The sequence below is a fragment of the Urocampus carinirostris genome, chromosome 1, assembly GCF_059441175.1.
Source record: "Urocampus carinirostris isolate Australia breed hairy pipefish chromosome 1, RoL_Ucar_1.0, whole genome shotgun sequence".
Lineage (NCBI taxonomy): Eukaryota > Metazoa > Chordata > Actinopteri > Syngnathiformes > Syngnathidae > Urocampus > Urocampus carinirostris.
In genome coordinates, this window is record NC_142349.1 from 43,654,299 (window position 1) to 43,677,311 (window position 23,013).

General features: G+C 39.6%; 1 protein-coding gene across 1 annotated transcript in view; it reads right to left on the reverse strand.

Moving 5' to 3' along the window:
- LOC148374750 (RNA binding protein fox-1 homolog 3-like) overlaps window positions 1-23,013 on the reverse strand; it is a 600,089-nt gene that overhangs the window by 500,377 nt on the left and 76,699 nt on the right. Inside the window, exon 2 of the mRNA XM_088340486.1 lies at window positions 1,024-1,091. The gene's annotated coding sequence lies outside the window, so the exon portion shown is untranslated. The remainder of the gene's footprint in view (window positions 1-1,023; window positions 1,092-23,013) is intronic.

Here is a 23,013-nt window from a genome sequence, read left to right on the forward strand (position 1 = left end):
CCTTGACTGTTATCTGCAGTTAAGACAGTACATTGGACTGAATCCATTAAACGGTCAGTGTTGCTTTGACTTTGAATTCACATGGACTAAACTTGGCTTCACACAAGCCAAAAATGGAGTGACAGATTGACTATATACATTCAGTCAATTGTGTGTCGGAGCCAGATGTATTTATGAAAAGAGGATGGTTGGTTCGCAAGCCATAAATTATTGACCCCTGGTCTACAGGAACACAATGAAGCAATGCATTGTGGAAAATATGAACTCAATCGAAAACAAAGTAAATGTGTGCAACATGGATTATGATTATTTTGTGCACAGATTTTAGGTGGAACACGTTTGTAGGGCAGACGTCTGCTAAGACAAGGAAGCGAAAAAAGTGACAGGATGCTCTAATGAGCTCTCCCGGTAAAGCACTCCAACACCTCCGGGGCTTAATTGCCGGGAGGGAACATTTTTCTATCTGGCTCTGCGCCGGGATTGGCCAAGCACACTTGCCGGATACGCTCCCGCGCTCTCCCTCCACATTGATCCATGTAATCCCCTCAGGCCCACCTCCTGAGGAGAACCAGGTCCTTCATCTTCTCTGGGAACGTCTCCCGCCCATCGGGGCTGCCCTGCAAATCCTCCGTCTTGAGACTCGGGTCCAATCAGAACAAGACAATATCGGGTAGGGTTGAATGAAAAGACTAGATGCCCTACTTTCTGTCTGGGGCTGCACCAGAGTAAACCTTTTGTTTCACAAGAGCTGAGTCATCTCATAAGATTAAGTTTCCCCTTCTAGAAAACACATACGAGACCAAAATAACATCACTAATATTGTCTCAGCTGGCATCGGTACTATCAGAATCATCATCAATAATGTCAAAATGATCGTCATTATCACTGAGGTCCTATCAATTTGAGATTGGCATCATTATGAAGGTCATCACCTTCGTTATTGCCATTATCGAATGTCTCATAGTCGTTTGACATTATTTTGATTAATTCCTGTTTAAGCACTCCTTTGATTTAAATTCCTACCTGTCAGAAGGTCCTTCGTTTAAAGCCTTGGGGTGGAACAGACAGCAGGAAGTCCAAGGAAGCTATATCTGTAAGAGAGATGAACAGACCTTTTGAAAAAATGAAGGCTGAAAGTAGAGGAAAGATTTTAAGCCAGAGTCTAAGCCTGACCCAAATTTTGGCTTGAAATGTCAATTATTATGTTCAGGTCGGGCAGAGCTTTTTGTACCATGACTTTTTTTTATTCGGCAATCATTTTTTCTCTCTCTCTCTCTCTCTCTCTCTCTCTCTCTCTCTCTCTCTCTCTCTCTCTCTCTCTCTCTCTCTCTCTCTCTCTCTCTCTCTCTCTCTCTCTCTCTCTCTCTCTCTCTCTGAAAGTACCACACACCATACTAGTTTCTTAAGGATGAACTTCTGCTGTAGTTTGGAGTTTATTGCCCAATTTTCAACCTGACAAAAATGTTCCAGCCACATGATAAAAAAAATCAGTCGTTGGTTGAAAATTGTTAGTTAATGTAATCTCTGCAGACAAAGACATATAAGATATGAAAATGTTTATCGTCTTCTTCAACTTAGATATTGTTACAAAACACAAGAGTTAGCTATCCACCCATATTCTCTCAAATAGAATCTGGCTTGGTCCTGCATATCAAGTTAATTGGTCGTGCTCGGGTAAGGTCGGGCTTTAATCGCTGCAAGGCCCAAGTAAAAATTTGGATAATCTGGGGCAATAAAGCAGAACTACACGCTAGCGTAGCATCATTGATACCCTCGAAAATTGTTCATGTTCAGAAGCAAAGTAGCTCTCCGGTTTCACAATGAACACTGCCACTTTATGCATCTCAAATGATGTTCTTAGTGTTCTAAGCAATACCAGCAGTGTGACTATCAGTAAAGCCACTTCCATATGTCAGATCGTTTTTTTCCCTTTTCATTTATCTGATTTCTTTGCTAGCCTTTTACGTACAACATTCCATAATCAATATTTTTTTCTTCCTTCAATCTGGCCTTAATCCTTGTTTTGGTTCTTTATCCGTTGCTGAGAGGATTTTCTCAAGGTCACATTAAAGCATTACAGCCACACTCACTTTAGCTTGTAAAACATGTCAATAACAAGTGCATGTGTGTGTGCATGCGTTCTTGTGTATTTGCTATGGACAGAGGTTGAGTGCAAACATAGCTCACAGACGCCTCGTAAAACGCAGCCCGAGTGCGACTTAACGACCCTAACATGAGCAGGTACACGAGTAAAGGGTGGCAGGGTTATACACGCACTCACAAACACATGGAGAATTGCACGCAAACACCACAGAGAGCATGAAGATAAACAGGAAATGTATATAACAGCTCATTTTACTGAGTGTTGCTGTTGGACTGGAAATGCAAACAGACATTTTTGCACACACACATCACCTTACCAAAGTACAAAACTTACTAATATAAATGTAAATATGCATAACTGTGTATACAATTTGCTGAAACAAAAGAAAAACACAATACCAGGCATGGGTTTAAGAGGTAATAGCAAAATGAGATCTGAGTGCAAAGGAAGATGGTATTGGATATCAAAATTTGTCCTCGGGTGAAGTAACACTCAAATGACACTAAAATGATGGTGATTTGACACATTTAAATCTTAACACAAACAAAAAAATAATTGTTTTCCAAGTAAGTTACATTTTAACTCATTGAATGCCTTAATGCATAAACGACTGTTCAGAAGCATTGAGCCTGAGTGGGTTTTAGTTCAAAAAATGCATATGTAAAAGCTTTGGCTAATCAGTAAGTATATCAAGCCTCTGGGATGATTCCAGAATGATAAATCACCGTTAGATTTCAGGAATGGCTCTAATCAGATCTTTGTCACTGGAAACATCGAATTCGAAAAGTTATTGCAAAGTTCATGCACAAATTCAGTCTTTTTATCCCTTATTAATTTCTAATCCCTTAGAATTATTACAGCATGGCCTGTGATTTATCTAACATACATGTGTATATACTCAATTGCTGGATATATATATATGTATATATATATATATATATATATATATATATATATATATGTATATATATATATATATATATATATATATATATATATATATATATATATATATATATATATATATATATATATATATATATATATATATATATATATATATATATATATATATATATATATATATATATATATATATATATATATATATATATATATATATATATATATATATATATATATATATATATATATATATATATATATATATATATATATGGCCTTTGAGTGACCAAACTTGTATGATCACATCACTGGAAATATTGGGCGTTAAAAAGTTATTGGAAAGTCCATGTATCAATGTATCATTCATGCATAGGTTCAGTGTTCTTGCAATATAATGTTATTTTGCAAGTGAAGTGTCCTTGTGTTTATGGAAAGCATTGTTTAGACATTGGAAGTATCACAAATGCAGGAAAAGAATCACCAAAGGGAAAGCTCGGCTTGAAATGCATCATTACACAAAAAGCCGTTTCTCCTCAGAAGTTTTATTAGAAAACGAGGATTTTCAAGAAACTTAGCAACTATTGTTTATTAAAAAAAAGTTAGAAAGCATACATGGTTTCTTATTAGAGATGAGGGTTCAGGCATTCCTTTGTTATGTGCTATGCCTATTTATATACAGAACTTGATTTTTTTGTAGGACTTCAAAAATGAGTCAAAATTGCAAATACTGGCTGAGAGAAACTTCTGGCATTGAATTAATTAAAAAGAAACATGTTGAAAATATCGAAAATATGCAATCTAGCTTATGCTATCAATTACAGTGGCTTGTGAAACTATTTGTCCTCTTGAACTTTGTGACCTTTTGCCACATTTCAGACATCAGACATCAAGATGTAAAACTGTAATTTATTGTGAAGCATCAACGATAAGTGGGACACAATCATGAAGTGGAACACTCTTTTTTGGATATTTTAAACTTTAACAAATAAAAAACAAAAAGTGGCGGTGCAAGATTATTCAGCCCTTTTACTTTCAGTGCAGTAAAGTCTGTCCAGAAATCCAGTGAGGATATCTGAATGATTCAATGTTGATCTAAATGACTAACGATGATAAATGGAATCCATCTGTGTGCAATCAAGTCTCTGTATAAATGCACCTGCGATGTGATAGTCTCAGAGGGCTGTTTAAAGCGCAGAAAGCATCACGAAGAACACACCGGGCAGGTCCGAGATACTGTTGTGGAGAAGTTTATAGCTGTATTTGGATACAAAACGATTTCCCGAGCTTTAAACATCCCAAGGAGCACTGTGCAAGCAATAATATTGGAATGGAAGGACGACCAGACCACTGTAAATCTACCAAGATCGGGCCGTCCCCCTAAATTTTCAGCTCATACAAGGAGAAAACTGATCAGAGATACAGCCAAGAGGCCCATGATCACTTGGATGAACTGCAGAGGTCTACAGCTGAGGTGGGAGAATCTGTCCATAGGGCAACAATCAGTCGTATACCGCACAAATCTGGCCTTTATGGAAAGAGTGGCAAGAAGGAAGCCATTTCTTATAGATATCCATAAAAAGTGTCGTCCGAAGTTTGCCACAAGCCAACAGGGAGACTTACCAAACATGTGGAAGAAGGTGCTCTGGTCAGATGAGACTAAAATTGAACTTTTTGGCAACATTCAAGATGTTTGTAATGTTTGGCGTAAAAGCAACACAGCTCTTCCCCCTCAACACACCATCCCCACAGTCAAACATGGTGGTGGTAGCATCATGGTTTGGGCCTGCTTTTTTTCAGCAGGAACAGGGAAGATGGTCAAAATTGATGGGATGACGGGTGGAGCCAAATACAGGACCATTCTGGAAGAAAACCTGATGGAGTCTGCAAAAGACCTGAGACTGGGCCGGAGATGTGTCTTCCAACAAGACAATGATCCAAAACATCAAGCAAAAGCTACAATGGAATCGTTCACCAAAACACATATCAAGGTGTTGGAATGGCCAAGTCAAAGTCCAGACCTCAATCCAATTGAGAATTGCGGAAAGAACTGATAACTGCTGTTCACAAAGGCTTTCTATCCAACTTCACTGAGCTTGAGCTATTTTGCAAGGAGGAATGGGCAAAAATATCAGTTTCTCGATGTGCAAGACTGATGGAGACATATCCCAAGTGACTTGCAGCTGTAATCGCAGCAAAAGGTGGCACTACAAAGTATTATTTCAATGGGGCTAAATAATTTTGCATACCCACTTTTTCGTTTTTTATTTGTTAAAAAGGTTTAAAATATCCAATAAAGTGTGTTCCACTTCATGATTGTGTCCCACTTATTGTTGATTCCAATAAATTACAGGTCAAAAAGTTCAAGGGGACCAAATAGTTTTGCAAGCCACTGTAGGATGCTAACATATACAGTATGAAGCTGTAAACATTGGGCAAAATGCATAAGTGTGGAATATTTTACATCTTGGTCGCAAAAGCTTTTCCCTCAATGGATCAAATGCTACATGCTAATGTTAGAATGCTCAAATTAAGTCTTTTACCAAGGAGTTTTCCGGTGGTCTTCTGTGTGTATACAAACGCTTGGGCACAGAATGTGCAGCGCCATCATTTATGTCCTGATTCAAATATATTGCTTCTTATATAGACGTTGCAGATGCTCGTGAATGTGCCCGCCCATCACCTGCCAGCTGGCGCTGCCGCACCCTAATACGTTGACGGCCATCAAGCATGCACTATCCGCTTCCACCTCTACCACGTGGCCTCTCTGTGGCTTGTTTGTCCTCATCTGACATCTATTTTCATATATAGTTCCATAACAATTCCCTGGATTAGAATGAGTTTTTCACATTTTCTCTGCCCTCAAGCTCGTACAATCAGAAGTGAATTCAGAATGAATCTCTCTTGTTAGTATGTTAGCTCCGGGCAAATGCTGAAAATTCGATTCCACAGTATTGAATTTGTTACAGAACTCACATTTTATTCAGTCTCCTTATCTATTATACACAAAATGGGTTGTCACAGCATACAAATACATGAAAAAACAAAATCTGGAATGTCGCGGTAGTCCGTTAAGAGTAGTTAGACCTCACATATTTAGACAATGTCCCAAATGTACTACAACACATTTATATTTAGATAGCACTTAGTTTCCTTTTCAAAAAATCTCAACAGTAATGCCAAACATGACAGTGCTAACATTAGCATAGGCTATAAGGCGATGGAATTAAAACTACAGTAACATCTAACAAGTAATCATCGCAACCAGAAGGGGGCTCATTAGTGCAATGATTGATCAGTCGGATCGCAAAATGTTGTATAGAATGGGAATTAGATCTGGGCCACGGCAGTGAGGGTGCCAAAACCTAACCGCCAGACCACCAGAGATACAGATAACAGATGAAAGTATATTAAAATTTGATCTCACTATCATACTTTTTTGACTTAAAACACATTTCGCTGTAATTGATGATGACTCTGACTTTGTACCATAAAATAAGTGTGATAATGAGAGGCAATCTAGTGCCTTTTTGTATGTTATCTGTATCACTAGTGGAGTAGTGGTGGTTCTCATCATCACAACCCGGGTTTGATTTCCGTGGCATATGATATTTCACAATTTTGGTAAGCGATGTTTTGCAGCACAAATGCGGTAGTATACTGTAAAAACATAGTAACACTGACTTGTAAATACAGTATACAATTACAATCTTATCAACTGTATTATGTGGTATATAAGGCACACCAGATTATAAGGGGCATTTATAAATTTCCACCAAGTTCTAACAAAATGAACCCCCCCAAAAAATGATACTTTGGTTTGATGATGTATTTGAAAGCTTAATAATTTTATCTTCAAGTTACTGATGAAAAATAGTACCCTTTTCTGCAATGCTCTCAGTCACTTTGTACTAAATTATAGTAACTACAAAAAATAAAAATCTGTTGACTTTGCAGAATTGTTTCCTTTGTCTCCTTTGAACAATACAGGCAACAGAACAACAACTAGTAATAGTAATGCTCATGTTAGCTCAGCCTCTGGACCAATGTTCACTCTAATTTTCCACGGGCCTGAGCGTTCACACAAAGTCGGTGAGCAACGCTTGAAACAACAATGAGCAACAGCAATCCTAAGTGTGGCAACTAAGACATTAGTAGTACGATACACAACTGTATTTTTTAGTGGAAGTACAATGTTGGAACCAGTTTCACTTGATACAATTGGAAATTATTTGAATGCAACACAAACATTTTCTCTCCTCCTTGATCTGCTACCTTATCGTGGTGGAGGAGTTTGTGTGTTCCAATGATCCTAAAAGCTATGTTGTCGGGGGCTTTAAGCCCCTGGTAGGGTCACGGCAAACAGGTCCTAGGTGAGTGGCCAGACAAAACGCAGATCAGAAGACCCCTTACGATGACACAAAACTTTGTTCCTCTATTACCCTCGCCCGGACGCGGGTTACCGGGGCCCCTTCTGGAGCCAGGTCTGGAGGTGGCCTTACCCACGGGGGCCGGCCGGGCACAGCCCGAAGGGACGACGTAGGACCCTCTTCCCATGGGCTCACCACCTGTAGGAGGGGCCAAAGGGGTCGGGTGCGCAGAGAGCTGGGTAGCGGCCAAGGGAGGGGTCCTTGGCGCGACGATCCCCGGCTACAGAAACTGGCTTTTGGGACATGGAACGTTACCTCTCTGGCAGGGAAGGAGCCCGAGTTGGTGCGTGAGGTTGAGAAATTCCGACTACATATAGTCGGACTCACCTCTACGCACGGCTTGGGCTTTGGTACCAGTCCTCTCGAGAGGGGTTGGACTCTCTTCCACTCTGGAGTTGCCCGTGGTGAGAGGCGCAGAGCCGGTGTGGGCATATTAATTGCTCCACGGCTCGGCGCCTGTACGTTGGGCTTCACCCCAGTAGACGAGAGGGTAGCCTCCCTCCACCTTCGGGTGGGGGGACGGGTCCTGACTGTTGTTTGTGCTTATGCACCAAATAGCAGTTCGGAGTACCCACCCTTCTTGGAGTCCTTAGAGGGTGTGCTTGAGAGCGCGCCCTCTGAGGACTCCCTCGTACTGCTGGGAGACTTCAACGCTCACGTGGGCAATGACAGTGAGACCTGGAGGGGCGTGATTGAGAAGAACGGCCCCCCTGACCTAAACCCGAGTGGTGTTTCGTTATTGGACTTCTGTGCTCGTCATGGTTTGTCCATAATGAACACCATGTTCAGACATAAGGGTGTCCATATGTGCACTTGGCACCAGTACACCCTAGGCCGTAGTTTCAATGATCGACTTTGTCGTCGTTTCGTCGGACCTGCGGCCGCATGTTCTGGACACTCGGGTGAAAAGAGGGGCGGAGCTGTCAACTGATCAACACCTGGTGGTGAGTTGGCTTCGATGGTAGGGGAAGATGCCGGCCCGACCCGGCAGACCCAAGCGTGTTGTGAGGGTCTGTTGGGAGTTGAGGAGTGGAGGAGTTCAAGTATCTTGGGGTCTTGTTCACGAGTGAGGGTAGGATCGAACGGGAGATCTACAGACGGGTCGGTGCAGCGTCTGCCGTCATTCGGACCCTGTACCGGTCCGTCGTGGTGAAGAGGGAGCTGAGCCGAAAGACAAAGCTCTTGATCTACCGGTCGATCTACGTTCCTACCCTCACCTATTGGAGGCCTGTCTCACTGAGATAAAAGAGTGGATGTCACTCAATTTCTTGCGTCTTAACTCTGAAAAGACCGAAATGTTAGTCATTGGTCCTTCTAAATGCCGGGACTTATTCGCAAAAACTGCTGTGAACATTGACAAATGTCACATCACACAGAGTGACTCAGTTAAAAATTTAGGTGTCATATTTGACCCTGATCTATCCTTTGAGATGCATGTAAAGCAAATTACTAGAACTGCCTTCTTCCATCTTCGCAACATTGCTAAAATCCGTTCAATACTGTCTCAGTCCGATGCGGAAACAATAATTCATGCATTTGTTACCTCCCGTCTCGATTACTGCAATGCACTACTCTCCGGTCTCCCGAAGTCCAGAATCAAGTCTCTTCAGCTAGTACAAAATGCCGCAGCGAGGCTTTTAACTAGGACAAAAAAGTACGATCACATAACACCGATTATGGCTAACCTGCATTGGCTCCCAGTTAGCCAAAGATGTGACTTCAAAGTTCTCTTAGTATTGTACAAAATCATACATGGACTTGCTCCCTCTTATCTTTCAGATCTGATCTGCCACTATGTCCCGGTCCGAAGCCTACGATCTGAGAGTGCTGGTCTTCTGATGATCCCGAGAGCAAAGAAGTCTTCTGCTGGTTCGAGAGCGTTCTCCATCCGGGCACCGGTGCTGTGGAATGCTCTTCCCCCTGAGATTCGATCTGCAACCTCGGTGGAAATGTTTAAATCTAAACTTAAAACTCACTTCTACTCCATTGCATACGAATAACCTACTCCTCTTGTCGGTTGAAAATAGTTTGTGTAATATAGTGTAACAATCTGTGAAGCCCTTTGAGACTCTTCGTGATTTAGGGCTATACAAATAAAAATGACTTGACTTGACCTATGGTCATGAACTTTGGGTCATGACCGAAAGAACTCGATCCCGGATACAAGTGGCAGAAATGAGTTTCCTCCGCAGGGTGGCTGGGTTCTCCCTTAGAGATAAGGTGAGAAGCTCAGTCATCCGGGAGGGACTCGGGGTAGAGCCACTGCTCCTCCGCGTTGAGAGGAGCCAGTTGAGGTGGCTCGGGCATCTAATAAGGATGCCTCCCGGACGCCTCCCTCGGGAGGTGTTCCGGGCATGTCCCACAGGCAGGAGGCCCCGGGGGCGCCCCAGGTCACGTTGGAGAGACAATGTCTCTCGGCTGGCTTGGGAACGCCTCGGGGTCCCGTCGGATGAGCTGGAGGAGGTGGCTGGGGATAGGGATGTCTGGGCTTCCCTTTTAACGCTGCTGCCCCTGCGACCCGACCTCGGATAAGCGGAAGACAATGGATGGATGGATGGATGGACCAACTTTTTCTTCTTTTTTCCATGTTTTTGTTCTACTTTTTTTTTAATTCCTTTAAAAAAAAGTCTCATTGCGTTTATTTTTTCTTAGCTGTTACTTTTTTCTTTTTGTTCTCTATTTACTTTTTTTCCTTTGTTTCTTTCTTTTATTTTTTCTGGCTTTTTTCTGAATTTGTCCTCTTTTTTTCTCTTCCTTTTGTTTCTTTTTTTTCTCAGCTTTTCACTACTTTTTCATTTTGGTATTTTTTTTTCTTTTTTGTTCTATTCCCCCTTCCTTTAAATAATTTTGTGCATAATTTTACATAATATTTGGTCATATACGGATGAAAGAAGCAAAAACAACCTGAAGAGCCGTTTAGGACCCGAAAGAGACGGTTCCTTTTAGTGAGCCGAGCCGAAGGAGCCGGTTATCGAAAAACTCTTCTGACTTTACTCAACTTCGTTCTATTTCGACCTTGACTTCAAAATACCGCATTTAGAACACAACGTCAGGAGAACCCTTGTATTTTTACTTTCATGCACTGTAACTTTGACTTAATTCGCTTCTTAATTAGCAATTTTGAGGCCTGATTTTTGTAAGCTGGCTAGATTTTCTTGTGCGCGGAAAAGCTCTGGGTAGTGCGCAATTGCGCACACACGCAGTTGAGAGGGAACATTGCGCTGGATAGATTTTCTTGTGCGCAGAGAATGTGCAGGCAGTGCGTGATTGCGCACGCGCGCAGCTTAGAGTGAACATTGCTCTGGACCAATAATTACTTGAAAAACACCACCCCTGGTTGATTAGTGCTAACATTACAATCCTTTTTTGACATATCTGAATGATATTGTCTTCAATGCTGCCTAAAGTCTCCCGGTCAATTAAACATAAAGCGGACTGTGTTTTCCTTTCGTCTCACAATGCAAATTCCCCAGGACGTGGTTTTAATGCCCTTGGTCCTTTCTTTGTCACCTGCTCAGGTGTGCTGTAAAAAACACTTTTCTCGCTTCCATGGTGACCAGGCTGCTAATGGAACACGGCGTGATTAGCATATTGTTTGCACCTCATCTTGTAGGCGGGCCTTTTATGCAAATGAGCACTTTAAATAAGATAAGATGTGTGTGACTGTGCATGTGTGTTATCGACAAATTCACGGAGAAGGGTGCGCACGGAAAAATGTCAACAGAAGTCAGTCTTTTGTGTGTGAAAGTGTGTTTGTACGTGTGCGTATTGCAAACAACCCATTCTATCTACTCCATTAGCATTTCGAATGCCACCAATAATTAGTGAGAGAGCAAATACACAAAGTTGGAAAAAAAAAAAAAAAACCTCCCTAACTAGACCAGAGATCATCATCATCTCCATTCATCGTCAACATTATCATCATCAAGGATGAATTATGTAGCAAACCCCGCCCAGCCACCCACACAAGCCTGTAAAGGCTTTGATATTTTCCTTGTTGACCATTTTTCTCAGACTATCTACTTTCCCTTTAATTGGTTCAAGATTCAAAATTGTCTTCATTGTCTTCAGCATAAAATGCCAATGAAATTTTGTTTGCAACCCCAGTGTACGGTGTTTACAAAATTATGCATGGACTTGCCCCCTCATATATTTCAAATTAATTTCCCAGGATGACTATGTTTCTATGTTCCTGTTCAGAGCCTATGCTCAGAAAATGCTGGCCCACCAGTGGTCCCAGGCCAAGAAAAAATCCGTAGGTTTGAGAGTGTTTTATATTTGGGCACCTGTGCTGTGGAATTTTCTGCCCTCTGAGATTCAACCTCAGTGGAACTGTTAAATTATAGGCTTAAAACATTTATATTCTATAGCTCATGAATTACCTTTATTTGATGTCAAATCTGTCAATTTATTATTTGTTGATGCCGTTGGAACATCCATGCAGCCTGGTCATCCTGTGTGCCCCCTTCTTATGTTTTTTTTTTTGTATCTTCCTCATGCTGAGGTCAACTTTTCCCTTGCCCTAATGAGGGTTTTAGATCAGAGGATGGTGTAACAAATGTAGTCTGTACAGCCCTTTAAGACTTCTTGTTATTAAGGGCTATACAAATAAACATGACTTGACTTGACATGGCATGACTATGTACATATACAGTGTTCTATATAATAACAACAATAATAATAATACATTGTATTTTAAAGCGCATTCAAGGACAAACAAGGTCGCTGTACATATAGTAGGACACAACAATAAACAAAAAGTAAAACGAGAGTAAAACAAGCAAGTAATAAATAGCAAATAAAACATATTATAGTTAAAAGGGGCGGTGTGTGAGGCATATGGTCAAGAATAGGTAAATCTGAAGAGGTGCATTTTGATTTGAATGTGGACAGGGTCGCAGAAATTCAGAAGTCAGGTCGCCATGAGTTCCAGAGCTGGGGGACAGAGCGGCTGAAAGCTCTGCTAACCATGGAGCTGATGCGGGCAGGCGGTATAGTGAGATGGAGGGAAGAAGACGATCTGATTCTATGGTAGATTGCGAGCCAGTAGAGTTACTGAAATACAGGGGTGATGTGATGGCAAGATGGGGTTTTGGTGATGATCTGTGCAGCAGAGCTATGGAACAGCTGAAGTTTATGGAAGGTCTTTTGAGGTAAGCCGTAGTGGAGGGAACAGCAATTCGCACTACGGTAAATTTTGAGGGACTATACTCGGGGTTGGCAACCCGGAATGCTGTAGGAAACATAATGAACCAAAAAAAAAAAATGCAAAACATATGGTTGGAGCTGCAAAAAATAAAAACTTTAAAGGAGCCTTATAAAGAAGTCAACACAGACTGTATACATGTAGTGTATAATCAATGTTCATAGGAAAACTTTAAGAATGTTTTTGTCATGTTTTCCCTCCAACAATAAACATATCATTTAGCATTATGAAAAACTTTTGTGAAAACGACAGGGAACCTCTTAGGATTACCCAAAGGCCAACATTTGCTGACCCCAAGATTATACCAAAACATGTCCTTGTTAAAGAGAACAATTTATAAGCTGCATTCCGAAAGTTCTCTGCTTATTGTTTATTCAAAATAAATGATTAGGAACTCAACAGTGAAAATGAGCCACAATGACGATCTTGATTGATTGAGTCACCGATTCCTGACGGATACAAAACATAAAAATGATTAGCTTATTTTGGACACATCATTGAAACGTTTATTTTGAAAGTGTAAAATGGACTGTCTGTATCATTTAAGAGATCTCTGTGCTAAAGAAAACTGCATTGAGTGAATGATATCAATATTTATAAAAACAATAAGCAAAAATAATGTATACAAACTATCATAAAATTATGCTTATTTTTTAAATACTTGTAGGACCACAAATTGCCATTTATTTTTGATAATATGGAGTCTCACCTACAGGGGACTGACATAACTGTCTGCCATCTTGCAGCTACTGATACCCAAACACCCCAAAAATCTGGAACGGCTGAGCAAAAAATATTGAGATGACAAATGTTTGGTCACTTTTAGTCTTCATTTGTATTCTTTTGCTTTTGAGCACTGGTTTTTGGTTGAACTATATAAGACAGCGACACCTTGTGGCCGAACTATACACGCTGTTTCTTTAAAGTGGAGTTTTACAGACGTTGGAGAAAACGGAAGTAGTGTCTGCTGACCAACATATATAAAAAGGGATTCTACAAATCATAATCTGATAGCACAGTGCATATATCACTGATTTTTTTGTTCGACGAAGGCTGAAAATCCAATTCAAACCAAGAACTACAGCCAACAAATGTATATATACCAGTATATGTGTGTATACACAAACACAGTATATGTTAAATAAATCACAAGCCTCGCTCAAAGTGATTAAAAATGAACAAGGGATAAAAAGGAAATTAAGCGCTCGTCTTGGGATCAAGAGGTTGCAGGTTCGATTCCCGGCTCCTCCGTGTTATATGTCAAAGTGTCTTTGGGCAAGACACTCAATCCCTAATGCCCCCAATAGCAGGTCGTTGCCTTACGTGGCTGATACTTAGTGTGTAAAAGGGAAAAGTGTGAAGTATATTGTAAAGCGCTTTGGGAGGTTAAAAAGCGCTATATAAATGCAGACCATTTACCGGTACATTTACTGAACTTGTGCATGAACAATGCATTAACTTTACAATAACTTTTCGAGGTTCGATGTCTCCGGTGACGTGATCACACGATTTCGGTCACTCGGAAACCACACAGACACTCTAAATTGCTGGATAGAGGAAGCAAAGGAAGTGAGGGCCCCGCGATGTGTGGAAGATCTGACCAAAGCCACTCCTGCTATCTAATTATCATTTATCACACTGAAATTATTCCTAGAAACACTTACGAGGAGCAGCGCCAAATCCTTTACAATAATTTTATTTTTTAAATAAAACAAGAAAAATGTATGTTTACGTTTTGGCACTCAGGAACAATGCTTCTAAAAACACATCCATACTTTACGACATTGAATGAGCAGTAAAAATGGTTTAACATAACATTTCATCAAAATTTAATATTTAAAAACGGTTTCATAAGTACAATTGAAAGGAGGGAAATGTCCCAAAGGAAAATGTGACTTTGTAATTAAACCAGATTCGGAATCTATTCTTGTTGCCTTAGCTTCCCAGCAACTCTTTCACATACTAAAGCGACACAGTGTGAAAGGTCACAGTGCAAAAAGCAGAAATGAGCTTCTTCAGAACTGGTTTACTTACACACAAAATCATTATCCTCTCACTGTTGGAAAACTCCAGCAATTAGCAATCCCCTTTCAGATCTGACAGCCACACACGAGTAGGTACCAAAGTCATTGCAGCGTGCCACTGACCCCTTTAGCGATGCATCTCAACAGCCTGGGGCTTACAGACACTTGCAAAGCAAGCAGCACTGGCGCTAGTTTTTCGGAAAAGCCCTTTTACAAGAGAGGAATTACAGAACAAATACAGTATACCTCTACATACGAGCTACTTTTGTTACAAGAGCAACTGTATGTCTTAAATATTAATGTGAGTTTTTTTAAACAACAGTTTAATCAGATCACAAAATCATGAAAATCCATCCAATCAAAAGTAAATTAAAAATTTAAAAATAATTTAAAATAAGCAAGGTTAATTTTAGGTACTTAAGTAAACAATTTTATGGTATAAATCAATAAATACATTAGGCAAATGTAGCTCATTTAAAGCCCATATACTGTATTATCACGCCCATCAGGCACACATAAAAGTCTCACCGCATCCAAAATTTAGGCCAAGGCCTATTGGGCAGTGTCTCTCATTCAGAGAGGCAGACAGACACCAGCTCAGTGGCCTTATGTTCAGACACCCGCTCCAAAGAATGGGAAGTTACAGGTTCAAACATTGGTAAAGTCAATACTTATAACATTTTCGTGTGAAATCCATGTTTTTTGTGAGATCATTCATGTTTCCAACTAAATATGACTTCTATGCGTCTCCTGTGACTTTTAAGTGTCTCTTGTTTGTTTCATATCCCGCTTATGCAGAAGAGGACGTGTGACGTCACACGCAATGCATTGTTTGCGGAAGTATTTATGGATGCTAATGCCTTATCGTATCTAGCAATTTGAATGTTATAGAGATGAGAAGCTGCGTCGCTACTGTCATGGACGTTTTGGACAATTTCCAGGCTTGAGGCGCCGTTCCTCTTTAGCACCTCCTGGACACATTTCATCACATTACCTATTGTTTTCTTTTATTGATGTTCACTATGTTTTACCGAATGCTACATCCCTTGCACCCTAGTAATCCTGGAAGGGGGATTATCACTTGTGAGGTCCCTTCTCAAAGTTTTTTATTTTCCTCGTGCTGAGGTTTTGAGTCTTTGCATGTTGGATTAAGATCCAGTGTAAATGTAACCTGTACAGTCCTTTGAAACAATTTGTGGTTAAGGGCAATACAAATAAATGTGAAATGAATTGACGGGCTACCAGAGGATGTCGCCCCAAATATGTTTCAAATCCGAAGCCCAACTTTCCCTCCATTGAATGCTTTCCATGTTTTTCATCCGCCGTAGTGTGTTGATTTGTACACTAAGTGGAAGAACATGGAAACCGAACAGCCGAGAAAAAATTGAACACTAATGAATTGAAGGTGGGCAGCACGGCGGAGCAGTGGTAAGCGCGTGTGAGGCACAGTTCTGAGGTCATGGGTTCAAATCCAGCTACCGGACTTCCTGTGCGGGGTTTGCATGTTCTCCCCGTGCTTGCGTGGGTTTCCTCCGGGCACTCCGGTTTCCTCCCACATTCCAAAAACATGCATGTCAGGTTAATTGGCCGGTCCAAATTGTCCCTAGGTCTGAATGAGCGAGCGAAATGTCTGTCCCTGTGTGCCCTGCGACTGGCTGGCAACCAGTTCAGGGTGTCCCCTGCCCACTGCCTGAGGATTGCTGGGATGGGCTCCAGCACTCCCGTGACCCTACTGAGGATGAGCGGTGCAGATAATGGATGGATGGATGGATGAATTGAAGGTTCACAAGTGGAGGAAGCTGAAAAACGAACCCTGACAAATTTGTATCCGTGTGTTTTACTTTGTAATCAATAAACCATAATCAAAACTCAGTTTTGCTACAGCAGATTTTTTTTTTTAATCAGCACACTTGTATGCTGCTCTGTGTAAGGCAGTAGTGCGGCATTCGGGCCCAATTATCTGGTGCGCCGTATGGGTTGCTGAATATAGAAATAGAACCAAATATGGAGAGTGAGCCTTTTGCCACTGTGCACCTTATGGGCGTGAAAATACAATACGGAATATGAAATACAGTACCGGTAATAAAAATTCCGAATTCAATGATATGATAAAGTGTTAATAATTTTACATGTAAGTCTCACCGGAGTATAAGTCGCAACCCCAGGCAAACTATAAAGAAAACTGTAACTTATAGTCCGTAAAATACTGTATTTCTAATGGGGAGAATTATTTCCAAATAATAATAGAATTGCAATGTCTTTATTGTTACTGATATTAATGTTGTAAAACACTGTATGCCGTTAGATTAGACATGGCACTCCAGGGTAAACATGTATCGGTGATAAAGACTTATAGAAAAATATGAGACTGTCAGGATCAAAAGGCAAAAATATTGGCGATTAAATCATGCTTAGACACTGACCTAAGTTATAACAACAGGGGAAAGAATAGTCTATCCTGACAACAGTTAAATAACACTGCAATAACACTGAGCAGCAACAAAATCCCCGAACCAGTCACAAGGTATGCATTTTTCACAGTCCTTTGCAATAACAAAATCTAATTCATCTGCAACAAAAATTAAAAAAAAGGTGTGGTACAAAAATAAATAATGACTATTTCATTTTTGTTATTTTACTCAAGAAATATGTTAGACTACTACACTTTGCCAGTGATAAGTGACCACAGTAAATCAACTTTCTCCACTCCATCCAGTCCTTAGCATCAAACCCCCACCGAAACCCCCTACATGATCCCCTTACATCCCCTCCCTAACTACATCCATTTATCTTTTCCTGGGTCGGCCTTTAGCTCTGTTCCCAGGCAGTTTCATTTTCAACATCCTTCTCCTGATATAGTCCTCTGGACATGTCCAAATAATCAAAGTCTAGTCTCTCTGCCCCAATCTCCAAAATGTCCAACCTTCACGGTCCCTTTAATTGTCTTCTTTCTAATTCCGTTCTACTTGGTCACTCCAAAGGAGAACTAAAGCATCTTCATCTCTGCCACATGCAGGCCTGCTTCTTGTCTTTTTTCTTAGAGCTATTGCCTCTAACACCAATGCTGGCCGCACCAATGTCTTTAAAACCTTTCCTTTTATACACGCTGGAATGCTTTTATCACATATCAGACCTGATGGAAATCTATTAAATTACAACAACAAGTTACAGGGGTAGGAAATCATATACTGCAGTAGATGCACATGAGTAAAACATGTTTGGTTTATACATGCTGAAGTAAATGCACAGATTACTTGAACGAAAATTTTGGTGTATTTATTGACCATAAATTGTGCAAAAAGTCAAGAATTGAAACAACTAACAATAAATCATCTAAAACCATGGCTGTTCTTCAAAATGTCCAAGATGCCTTAAAATGGAGATGCGTCCAATAAACATCAATCTCTTGGATTACCACATATGTGTTGCAGGACATTCGCTCCCATCGCTTGAACATCGCTCGTGTCACATTTTGGGTGTTGAGAATTTAGGTGGAATCAGAGGCTCGAGATGAACTACATCTCTAAAAGTCATCAATGGCATAATAACATGGACCCCACTGTGGATTAAACAAAGGCTACGTTCTGGCAATTACGTGCAAGTGAAAATGTAAGCATGGTTTTTATTATTTTTTTTCAGAGGTGTTGTGAAACCACCGTTGAAGTTCTGAGTTGTTATCATCGTTTGATCAGTATCCAGGAATCAGCCATTTTGACAGCTGTTTTTTACATCATTGATCAAAATCCTGCTATACCCCATTTCTACTGATAGCTTCTATTATACTGTTGTTTTGTATTCTTAGATTTATAGTATACAGGATTATATGTCATATTACACAGAAGTTTGGTATTTACCCAATCATTAAGTTACAGAAAAAAGATATTTCAAAAATAAATCTGTATTTTCTTGTTCCAATTAAAAAAATAGAGATGTCGTTAAGCGAATGTGAGCCATTTAGACACTATAGTGTGTTTATATTCGTCTTTATTTTGTTTTGTTGTTGCTCTGTGAGTTAATACAAAAGACTAGATGATGATTTTTGGAAAGGAAAATGAAAAAGCAATGGTTTCACCTTACTCATTTTTTAAAATGCAATGTGTTGTTATATTTCATTTAATTTAGCTATCTTCTTTTTAAACATGTCTGATTGAAAACAAAATGAATGCATACATTTATCCAAAATAAGCAGGAAGCCAATTGTACATAATGTACACACACAATTCCTATGCAAGAACAGAGTACTGTATGCTCCAAGCAAACATACACAAACAAACATGTATATGCATGCTGGAATACACACAAAGTAGTTATACACACTCGCAGAGAAAGAGTGATTTCATTCATACAAGCACACAGATCTAAATCTATTTCATTTAAAGCATACAAGTACACACATACACAGTAAATATACATTTGTGTACACATGCTCATACACATACACATACACATGCAAAAGCAGATGTACAAACATATGCAGGACACATAGTGTACATGGTTACTTATGTATGCAATACAACACAGGAAAAATACCCCCCACATGCGCAACCACATACTATATTGGTTACGTTGCTCCATTCACCGCAGCGTACATACGTGTGTGTGTTTATTACTTTATTTGGTTCACTTAAGCGTGACAGTAACAGAACAAGATGGAGGCCAGCACCAGGCAGCGACCATTCATCATGCAGGTCCACACGTCACTTGATACCCTCTAAGCCATTTCCTCTTCAATGTCAAGAGGGCGGCTCCTAAAATATTCTGAAACCCGCCGCACGTTTGTCAATGCGAGATGGAACTATAAAAAATTATGTTAGAACAGGGCTTCTGAATTATTTTCTGTTCGCGCCACCCTTGGAAGAAAAAATCCTCTCGCGCTTCCCCATTATTTTTTTTGTTTTAACTAATCACATAATATTGGTGGGGACAAAACAAACATTGCTTGATATTGGTGCCATGCCAAATCTACGCTTTTTGGCACATTTCCGCAAAAGATAATAACTAAAGGATCTTATCAGCGTGTTTAGGTTTTAATGTCGCAGTGAAGTAGCTTAAGGGAGAAGACTTGTTTGTCTCTTTACCAGTTTATATTCATCTGTCTTCGCATCTGTGTTAAATATTTTTTTCATGGGGTCACTTGAGGGTCAGCTACACTTTGTGTCTACACTTCATACTTAATGCTTAATAGACTGCTTGGAAGCTAAATGTATATAAAAAAAAACTCTGCCAATGAGAACACCACTGCGCCCTAATGTAGTGGAGGTGCAATTGCAATTTATTTAGTGAAAGTTAAAAGAAACAGTTCCCCAAATTCAAACGCTCCTGCACACCCGTTGATGGAACCTCACGTCCACCCCAGTATTTAAGATAACATGCACCATCAGCATCATTGAAGAATACTAATAATAACATAAAAATTATCATATATGTCCAAGGTTTCTAGCAACCAGTCTATTATTTGTCGCCTATGTGTTCTGTGATTGGATGGCTATTAGTTCGTTATTGTACCTAAAGCTCCAATGCAGTTAGTTCGCGAGCATTAGCCATAGCATTGGATGACTGCTGCTCAGCAAGTTTCCGTTGTTCAATTGTCAGTCTGCGCACGAGTCATGACACTTCGCCAGCGGCAACATACGTATACGCTTGATTGACAGCTGTGTCTTGACAGGTATCAACGAATATCCACCACAGAATTTATTCCGCCCCTACTGCCTCACTCCACTATCTCCATTTCTCATAGTCTTTTCTGTGATTAGTCCACAAGCTTCCCATAGTAAGAAGCACTTGTGTGGCAGTTAACTAGGAAGTTACTGAGTTCATCTGTTGTCTGCATGTGATGCTCCTGTATATATTTTAGTTTGGAGATGCAGTAATTCTTTGTTGTCACAGTTTTCAAATCAGTTTCACTACTTCGTGGATTTTCATCGTGCCCTGTGTTCTGCATTCAACTTAGGTAAACAGTTTTGGTTTTTTGTTTTTTTTATTTTTTGGGGTGAGGTTTTGTTCCGGGTTTTTTTGGCATTTTCTTTTTATGTGGTTGGTTTGGTTTTATTTGTTTGTTTTTTTCTAAAGGAAGGTGTTATTTATCTATGTAGATCTTTGTGGGTTTTGAAATCAGGAGGAATGTAAATCTTGTTTCATATAGTGTAGACGAGCTGAACAACCCCATTAAGAGAAATAATATATTGAATCAACTCAAAAAGTTGCAAAGCTCACTCACTTTTTTATAAGAGATACATCTGACAGAGATTGAACATAAGAAGTTAAAAAGGGAATTGGTAAACTAGGTGTTTTACACCCCATATGGTAAGAGAAGGGGAATAGTAATTTTAATTGGAAAAGGTGTAGAAATTAAAGGAGAAGGACGATCTAATGATTGTAGGGTCAATGGCCCGTATGGAATTATCAATAATGAATATTTATGCTCCCAAGTAAAGAAAATGAGACATGTTTTCAATTATTAGCTAAAGTAATAACCAACTGTGTGAAGGGAATGTTACTTCTAGGGAGTGATTTTAATACTGTACAAAATGGCAAATTGGACAGGTACCCATCAGAACATGGATGAAGTACAAAAAGGTCTAGGGTTTTAAATAGCATTACTTGAGAATTGGGTCCGATAGCTGCATGGAGAAATAAGAAATAAAGACTATATTTTCTATTCAAACCCAAATGGGGGCTATATAAGGATTGATTTTTATTTTTTTTGAGTTTCAAGACAACACATGCATACAGTAGTGGATCGTATTATGGATAATATTACTGTAAGTGACCATGCCCCAATTGCTTTCAAATTAATTATGGACAATGAACATCATTTTAGGTACTGGAGGATGAATATGTCTTTTCTCTCAGATGAAAATGTAGAAGAGAAAATAAAGCTGTGTATAAGGGAATGTTTCAAATAAAGGACAATGGGAAAGTTTTTTCATCAATATTATGGAAAGAAGGGAAATCTGTAACGTAATGTAATATAATTGAAATATCTCCTCAATTGAAACAAGCCAGATCAAAGATTCAAAAAGAAATGGAGGATAAGATTAAGGAACTAGAAGCAGATTGCCAAATTAATCCGAATTGCAGGTATTAAAAACAACCAAAGACAAATAAGATAGACTTAACAAATAAGGCAGAAGGGGGTTTTGTGTTTTATGAATCAGATATATCATGAAATGGGCAATAGAACCAGTCGGTTATTAGCCTTCCAACTAAGAAAAGCCCAAACATATAGAATAATTTCACAAACAACAACCCATGTCTAAGCAATGTGGAGTAAAACCCACATGTATTCCAGAAGCATTTGCAGATTATAATAAAAATGTATACAATGACTCAGAAAATGATCTGGATAACAACACAGCACAAGGTTTTTTGGAAAAGCTACATTTGCCAACTCTAACAAGAGGAGATATATTACAAATTATTAGCCCCATTTCACAACAGGAAATACAGGATACAATAAAAACCTTAAAAAAAAAATCACCAGGAACGGACGGGTTCCAAGGGGTGTTCTATAACAGCTTTAAGTAAGAATTAACACCAGTACTATATAAAGTATTTAACTATGTTCTAACAAAAGGAGCTCTCCCCTAAATCGTGGTCGGAAGCCGTCATATCAGTCCTGCATAAAAAGGAAAGGATCCAATGCTGTGTGAAAGCTATGGACCAGTTAGTCTGCTGTGTAACAATTTAAAATTCTTACAAGCATCATGGCAAGAAGAATGCAGAAATTCACAGCTGGTTTAACTAAAACAGATCAAACAGGGTTTATTCCGGGAAGACAAGGTGCGAACAACATTAGAAGGATATTAAACAGTTTCGAGAACGAAATATAAAGCCCAACCCTTGATATTGTTGAACCTGGGTGCCCAAAAAGCTTTTGATGGGGTGAAATGGAGCTTTTTAAATCAAACACATCAAACACAGCTTTTGGCTCTCATCAAAAAATGTAGAGTGGAAGAAAATAATCTATAAAAATACTAAATATAGGCTTACAGTAAATGGTCACTGTTCGGACTTCTTCGATTTTAAAAGAGGAGTCCGGCATGGTGACTGTTTAAGTCCTCCCTTGTTTGCAATAAGCATAAATCCACTGGCAGAATCGTAAAGACAAAAATAGCAAATAAGGGGAATATTAGATGAGCGTGAAGAAGCGCATAACATATTGCTGTTTGCAGATCACTTGTTAGTGATGCTGAAATAACCCTCTTCATCATTACCACCACTGTTGGAGAACCTTAAAATGTTGCCCTCAAGCCTTATTGGGAGTGTAGCAGCATTTAGAACGAACATATTGCAAACACTGTTATTTCTGTTTCAGTCTCTTCCTATCGGGAATCTGGGCTCTAC